This window comes from Triticum aestivum, chromosome 7B (genome assembly GCF_018294505.1).
Source record: "Triticum aestivum cultivar Chinese Spring chromosome 7B, IWGSC CS RefSeq v2.1, whole genome shotgun sequence".
Taxonomy (NCBI): Eukaryota; Viridiplantae; Streptophyta; class Magnoliopsida; order Poales; family Poaceae; genus Triticum; species Triticum aestivum.
The window spans coordinates 120,579,356-120,586,524 of record NC_057813.1 but is presented as its reverse complement, the minus strand read 5'-3'; positions in this window follow the sequence as shown (position 1 = coordinate 120,586,524).

Below are 7,169 nucleotides of genomic sequence, written 5' to 3'. Positions count from 1 at the left end.
GCCTGGAGAGCCACCTCGCCGGAGCCTCTCCGCCTTGACCACATCGTCACCGTCGCTCGTCCCCATCCTCCCCCTCGTCGGACTGCTCGTCCTCGCCTCCCGCTCGACGGCTCCACCGAGCCTCGCCGCTGAACCCCTGCAACGTGCGGTGAGGACCCCGAACCCCCTCCCGCGTTTCCTTCTGCTTGCTTCCGCCGCTAGCTGCCGTTGTTTCCACTTCTGCTTAGCCGCGCCTGTCGTTCACCGCTGTTTCTGGACTGCCCCACTGCTGCTGCCTTGGCCGCCCCCTGCCTCGCCGATGCGCCCAGCCGCGCTGTGGTTGCGCCTGTGGCCACGCCTGGCTGTGCCAGGGCCATGCCTCGCCACGCCGGGTCGCACACCGCCCACGGTCGGCGCGCCCTCACTCCCCCCTGCCCGCGCCCACGCGCGAGCACCACCCTGGCCGCTGGCCTCACCCTGCAGCACTCTCTGCCGGCGAGCGCGCGCCCAGGCGCCCGTTGCCCGCAACCGTGCCCCGCGGGCTGGCGCCCGTGCCTGTTTCTCCCGACCCGCTAAGGCCCCCTAGGACAATGACGGGGGCCCCGCCCCCAGAACGATTTTGTTAAAAAAAGAGAGAATAAAAAGAATGTTAGAATAAATAAATTATTAATTAAATAATTAATTAATGAGTTAATTAAGTTAATTAACCCTGTTTAACTAATATAATTAAAATAAATTAGCCTAATCACTTAGTTAGTCTAATTAACCCGGTTTAGTTAAACCTGAGTCTATGACCAGTGGGACCCACGTGTCAGATTGACCAATCAACCCCTCTGTTGACTGCTGATGTCATGCTGATGCAATAATACTAATTTTGAATTAATTTAATAATAATAATTTAGAAAATGATTTAAAACTTTAAAAATTAATATAAAATAAACCATAGCTCAAATGGAAAAACTTTGTACATGAAAGTTGCTCAGAACGATGAGACGAATCCAGATACGTAGCCCGTTCGTCCACCATGCATCCCTAGCATAGAGAACACACAACTTTCCCCCTCCGGTTCATCTGTCCGAAAACACAAAACACCGGGAATACTTTCCCGGATGTTTTCCCCTTCGCCGGTATCACCTACTACCGCGTTAGGGCACACCAAACACCGCGTATTGTCTTGTTACGCTTTGTGATGCTTTGATTGCTCTGTTATTTATTGTGTTCCCCCTCCGATACTTCTTTCCGATAGACCCCGAGACTGCCGGCGACCCCCAGTTCGACTACGGAGTTGACGACCCCTCCTTGCCAGAGCAACCAGGCAAGCCCCCCCTTTGATGACCAGATATCACCTATTCTACTTCCATTGCTTGCATTAGAGTAGTGTAGCATGTTACTGTTTCGATTGATCCTATTCTGTTGCATAGCCTGTCATTGTTGCTACAGTCATTGATACCTTACCCGCAATCCTAAATGCTTAGTATAGGATGCTAGTTTATCATCATTGGCAATACATTCTTGTCAGTCTGCCTTACTGTACTATCGGGTCGTGATCACTTGGGAGGTGATCACGGGTATATACTATACATATATACATACTATACAGATCGTGACTAAAGTCGGGTCAGCTTGTTGAGTACCCGCAAGTGATTCCGATGTCGGGGCTGGAAGGACAAGTGACTCCATCCCGGTAGAGGTGGGCCTGGGTTCCCGATGGCCCCCGACTGTTACTTTGAGGTGGAGCGACAGGGCAGGTTGAGACCACCTAGGCGAGAGATGGGCCTGGCCCTGGTCGGCGTCCGCGGTTACTTCATAATAACACGCTTAACGAGATCTTGGTATTTGATCTGAGTCTGGCCACTGGCCTATACGCACTAACCAACTACGCGGGAAAGATATGGGCACTCGACGTCGTGGTATCAGCCGAAGCCTTCGTGACGTCAGCGACTGAGCGGCGCGCGCCAGATTGGACCGCGTAACGTCACTTCCTTTGTAATGGAGGTTGCTAGGTCTGCTTCCGGCCGCCCACGCAACGTGCAGGTGTGCAATGGGCGATGGGCCTAGACCCCTGCGCGTATAGGATTTAGACCGGCGTGCTGCCCTCTCTGTTGTGCCTAGGTGGGGATGCGACGTGTTGATCTTCCGAGGCCGGGCATGACCCAGGAAAGTGTGTCCGGCCAAATGGGATTGAGCGTGTTGGGTTATGTGGTGCACCCCTGCAGGGAAGTTAATCTATTCGAATAGCCGTGTCCCTCGGTAAAAGGACGACCCGGAGTTGTACCTTGACCTTATGACAACTAGAACATGATACTTAATAAAACACACCCAGACAAGTTCCACAGACAACCCGGTGATCGCTTTTCCACAGGGCGACGAGGGGAGGATCACCGGGTAGGATTATGCTATGCGATGCTACTTGGAGGACTTCAATCTACTCTCTTCTACATCCTGCAAGGCGGAGGCTGCCAGAAGCGTAGTCTTCGACAAGATTAGCTATCCCCCTCTTATTCTGGCATTCTGCAGTTCAGTCCACCGATATGGCCCTTTACACATATACCCATGCATATGTAGTGTAGCTCCTTGCTTGCGAGTACTTTGGATGAGTACTCACGGTTGCTTTTCTCCCTCTTTTCCCCCTTTCCCTTCTACCTGGTTGTCGCAACCAGATGGTGGAGGCCTAGAGCCAGACGCCACCGTCGATGACGACTCCTACTATACTGGAGGTGCCTACTACTACGTGCAGGCCGCTGTCGACGACCAGGAGTAGCTAGGAGGATCCCAGGCAGGAGGCATGCGCCTCTTTCGATCTGTATCCCAGTTCGTGCTAGCCATCTTAAGGCAACTTGTTTAACTTATGTCTGTACTCAGATATTGTTGCTTCTGCTGACTCGTTTATGTACGAGCACTTGTATTCGAGCCCTCGAGGCCCCTGGCTTGTAGTATGATGCTTGTATGACTTATTTTACTTTTAGAGTTGTGTTGTGATATCTTCCCGTGAGTCCCTGATCTTGATCGTACACATTTGCATGCATGATTAGTGTACGATTGAATCGGGGGCGTCACAAGTTGGTATCAGAGTCGACTGCCTGTAGGAATCCCCTTTCCAACTCCTTGGCCGAAGTCGAGTCTAGATATTACAAAACTATTTTACTAACATGGATGTGCGGCCCATGGGCCCACGTCGCCATTGGGTGGTAGTAGGATCTTTTATTCCTCGACCTTTACTCTGGGACTCTGAACTCTCTTCCATTCAGGTTAAATGATTTTTCTAAAATCTAACTTTAGGTTCTCGAAAATACTTCCTCCCGGAGAGCCCCTTCATGCCAGATGATCGCCTGCTGCCCCAGAAGATTCTGAAGACACTCTCTGATGCTTTCCCGAGACCCTTGTGCCCTTGGCCATTGCAATCCCTACAACCGATAAATCTTTATGGATAACTACATACACTTGTCGTCCATAGCTTCACTTCCAGTTGTTCTTGTTATTACAAGATACCCTGAAATACTTCGGATATTCCGAGAATACTTTGTGCCTATTGACATGCAGTTACTAGCCACATAAATACCCCTACGGATAATTCCTCGCACTTGTCGAGTATCCGCTCATCCCTATCCGTTCATGTGTTTCACATAAGTCCTCGAAATACCATTCGATTTTCTGAAAATCCTCAGCAGCCTATTGCTCTTGATTTCCTTGTCTTCCTGCATTATGGTTAATTCCATACTTCTAGTAATCTCCGTTGACATTCTCTATCACTATCATTTTGGGTCACTTGATTCGATATGCTGCGAATGCTCGCAATCCTCAATCAGATCCTAGAATTCATCCTTCCGGCTCAGACGTCATTTTGAACATGAGCTGGTCCTCGACCAATCAAGTTGTCGTCGAATGTACCCCTAAGTCTATTCAACTTATCCATCCTTAATCAGAGTTTTTGCCTTTGAGCCCTTGATTTGGAAATTATGATTCTTTGCCTTTGAGCTTTGAGTTAGTCAGTTGTTTCTATAATCTAAGGCCCCTGCCTTGATTCTTCCTCTGATTGTGTGCCGATGCTCACATCAGCTCTGTTGTGGACCATCAGATCCTTTGTTGGATTTTGTCCGACACCGTCCTTCGTATTCATTAACCTTGTGAGCTTTTCCTCAGATACATAATGCCTTTGGTAAATTGTATCCCCTGCTTTTGTCAACCATGCTCTGCTCCCGAGCTTGAGTTATTTACTCCGAAGTTGTGGTATATTTTCCCAAGATACCCCTAAGGGTTGAACCTATGCCTTCCTAGATCTGGGTAAACCCGAGAGCTATCACGAGTCATAGTCTTCTGGTGTTTTGCTAGATAAAATTTAAACATTACAACTTCTTTGAAAAATGAGAACTGAATGGAAGATTATGCATTGACGAAGTGGGAGTCGACCTTGAACCTTTGTGTTCATGCCCATGGACACGGTGTAGATCCTATCATGGAAGCTTCTTGCAATAATAACTATTTCCTTGAAAATATCATCTGGATCTGTGAATTGATCCTTTGTAATCGTGGTTTCGACCATAAATTCTTCCTTTGATTCCATTTCTCAGACAAGTAAAAGTGCTTGTCTTCTATAGATCAATACACCCCACTTCAACCTTTAATTTGATATGCCCTCGAGTATTATCTCCCTGGTATCTCGAGGATATCATGCCATTGCACTACATCTTATGAATTTGTGCCGGAGTAATACCTTTCCCTATCATAGTCACTCCATGAGTTTTGGGTTGTCGTCAACGAGAACACCGAATAGTGAATCGAGTCCGCACTGCGATTCGACAACTATTAGTAATCTTCATTGCTTACGAGTTTAATACTCCGTCATGTCATTCCTAGCCTTATTGGCTACATCATTATTGTGCTAAATTTAACTGTGCTATCTGGTTCTTCCCGGAGCACAAATTTCGACGGTGGGCTAATCTTACATCGATCTTCCTCGTCATATCATTTCTCCTTGAACAACAAAATTGATTTCGAGTTTGTGTCGTACCCATGGTTCCAATAACCTTTCGCTTCATCATTCCTTTAACTTGATGTCATCGCCGATCAATTGCATCTTCATGGAGACTCTCGACATAATTTGTTGTGATCATCATCAACATTTTAACTCCTTCCAGGATACCAATCGAATTCATGATGAGAAATACCATCCTTGCCCTCGATGAATTGTGTTGTCATCGACCACTTTATTGCCTTCCCTCAAACACAAGCTTGTTCGTGTTCTGTGTTATACCTTGAGATTCTTGCTATCCAGTATTTGTTCTCCTTTACCTTGGAGTATTACCATCTTTTATGTCAAGAATGTTGTGAGAATTTCACCACCTCTTAAGAATTCTTGGTATAGTAATACTTCTTGCCATCTCCGCTCATTCCTAGTCCCCGTGTTGATTTTACCCGGGATACCAACACGTGAACCGTGCTACTTGGATTCTGTACTTCTAGCAACCCTATGGCTTTGAAGTTAATGGTCGATAGTTTCACTCTAAGTCTATTGCTTATTGAATCATCATTCAACATTGATCGTGATACCTAGTCCAGATTTCCGGGTGCCCCCTTCTATCATTGTTAAATTGTGTATGTTTTCCTCGAGCATACATCATTATATCATTTGATCTGACAAATGTTATCTCTTTGTTCACATAAGTGTGGAAATCCATCTTTTGGGAATCTCAATGAATTGTCGCTGAGTCCATCAGCCACCTCCTAACCCTCTCCTTGAATTAATGATGAACTCTTGTTTCGGAACTTGCTTCCATGGTACATTTCCCGAGAATCTTACGATGTCTTCTCGTCAATTTGTGTTGCACCTTTTCTTCTCAGGCATCTCGAGTCTGAGGTATCCTGACCCCAATCAGATCTGAATCTCGGTTAGATATGATGGTTGGAACATATTTCCAAGAGTTATATCATTGATCTTTATATGACCCGGTAAGGTGATGTCATCCTAGCACACCTGACCGGAGGACCTGGTATTATAGTTTCCTTTTTAACAAGGTTAACCATTTTTCCATGAGGAAATTGGATGCCTTGTTTAATAAGTTTATCATGATGGATCCTTTGTGTATCCAAAGTCTGACCTTTGCTTGAAGACCATGTCAATGCTATCTCGAAGCATGTCTGTGGTAATCTGGTTTTCAATAAGAGCATTTGAAGCACAATGCTAAATTTTCTTTATCATTTATCCTAACACCATTGTATGGATAATGTCATGAAAATATTCTCCCCTACCTAAAGAGTTTTCTACATTACATCCTGTCATGGATATCATGCTCTGCTTGTCCTTGGGAAGGATATAACCTTGAAATATGTGTTTAAACACATTTTCCTTTACATTGTTCTGTTTAATCTGATAATCATATTTGCCTTTCCATTGGTTGTTTTAACGTTTCTTGTGATCTTTATGATCTAAGCAATAATATTCTCCTGCTTATGTAAACACCTCAATGTACAACTCTATCAGTAAGACCATGTTACTATTGTTGATGACATTTTGGTAACCATCGATGGATGAGAACTTTGCCTATTGGTCTGCCTCGTTCAACGAGCAGGAAATGGTTCTCTTCGTCCCTCGCCCTTGGTACCGATGTTGTTGCCGACATAATTGACAGGCTATCCTCTGACGTGCCTTGCTTACATGATCACGCAAGATGTCACCACTCCTACTGTTAACCCACATGGTGGGCCCATAACCCACAGGTCCACTGGATCGAAACCTGACTCTTCTTTATAACCCGGATTCTAATGAATCATTTGCACCTGGCCTCGTATGTGATTCACGAGCTGAATGCTATACCATTATTCATCATGGAATCAAACACCATGTTATTCTCGTTGTTCAAGCCCCCATTCCAGCTTCTGTCTAGTCAACGAATGATTGCCAACCCGTTTGAAACTTTGGTACCATTGTATATTGCACTCAACGAATTCACTAAAATATAACTCGTGGGGTACCTTGTGTATTTCCCATTGAGTTCACCGTCAGATGCCCAGCTTTGTGGAGATGCGTTCTTCCGGAGTTTTTCCCCTTGGTCACGTTCGTAGGACGACGGAGATCCCGGAGAAAGGATGACGAGTTGATCATGGTGATTTGAAGCAGAGAAATGAAGACATCGATGAAAGGGATCAACCTCTTCGAAAGGACAACCAAGACCGAGAAGACTCGTTAGGTTTCT